The following is a 1,571-nucleotide window of genomic DNA, read 5'->3' as shown; positions in this document are numbered from 1 at the left end:
CTGACCCAGTTTCCTCCTTCGAGTACGACCGACGCACGAGCGTGGGCATAGCAAAGACCAAGAGGGGGTTGTTTTTACGTGGGCGTGGCTTCCACAACCACCCTCGTACTTAAGCAGAGAGACGCTTAAGGGGTGGATTCGAATGCGACGTATGCGGGGGCGGTTCCTACAGGCGTGTTCATATTCGGCCAATCCAATGTCATTCTCTGACGTCATGACACATTATGCATACACACACACACACACACACACACGCGCGCGCGCAAATACACGCAGACAAATACAGGAATACATACACATATATATATAATATATATATAGACGTTTAGTATATATGTATATTGCCTACGTTCAATCCTTTCTTTTTCTTCCTCAAAAATTGTCCTTTGATTTTTCTCTTCTCTTTTTCTCTTATTTTCTTTTTTTTTTTTTTCTTATTTGCTTTCTTTTTTATTTTTTTCTTACCAAGATGTATTATCAACTACCAGGGTTTCATATATATACTCTTTCTTCTATCTTTTATTTTTTTTTTCTTATTAATTATTGTCATTCTTTATTTATTTTTTTTTCTTTCTTTCTTTCTTTCTCTCTTTCTCTCTCTGCTTTCGAATTCGATTCAATGATCGTTCGTTAATTGATCATTCAAAGTAATTAAGAACAATTATATATACATATACATATATATATATATATATTTTTTTTTTATTCATATTTCGTGGAAAGATTAAGGGTGTACGTATATTTACGATCGGAAAATGGGGTAGTCTAGTTCGGAAGGTTTATCAAGTAGGTAAGTCGAGTAGAAAATATATAAGAAATGGGGGGGGGGGAACAATTGGGAGGAAGGGTAGGTGGATTGAAGAAGGTGATAAGGAGAGAGAGAGAGAGAGAGAAAGAGAGAGCAAAGAAAAAAATTATTGTGTTCGACATTAAATGAACGTAGGTAGATGCTGGGAAAATCCAATTGCTGCTGACCGTTCCGATTTCTTCGCTAGTAAATATCACGACGCCTGCGCTTTAGTATTCTCTCTTGAGCTTGGTAAAATAGGAGGGATGAGTAGGAGGAAATAGAGTAGGAGGAAGAGAAAGAGAAAGAGAAAGAGAAAGAGAAAGAGAAAGAGACATAGAGAGAGAGAGAGAGAGAGAGAGAGAGAGAGAGACAGGAAGGACAAAATGGACGACAACCAATCGTGTAGCGAGCCAAAATGGCCGTCTGGTGAATTTAATCAATACCTTGACTCCGTCCTTCGTTGTAAAGAGGAAGAGACGAAGGTGGTGGCGGAGAAGAAAGAGATAGAGGAAGAAGAGAAGAAGGAGTGGAGGAGGGCTAGGTGGGGAGGGGGGGAGGGAATGTCGTAAACTATTATACTTTCGACCTGTGTAAATGTTCACGTAGATGTACCACCACTGAGGTCGATATACCCTTTGTCTCACGTAACTCACATTATTTTCTCTATGTTGCAATATACTTGTCTAGATACACACACATATATAATCATAGGATAAGTGTGTGTGTGCGTACGCGCACGTATATGCGTTCAGTATCTCGTAGGATTCATTGCCTACGTTAA

This window comes from Vespa velutina, chromosome 21 (assembly GCF_912470025.1).
Source record: "Vespa velutina chromosome 21, iVesVel2.1, whole genome shotgun sequence".
NCBI lineage: Eukaryota > Metazoa > Arthropoda > Insecta > Hymenoptera > Vespidae > Vespa > Vespa velutina.
This window is presented reverse-complemented; position numbering follows the sequence as displayed.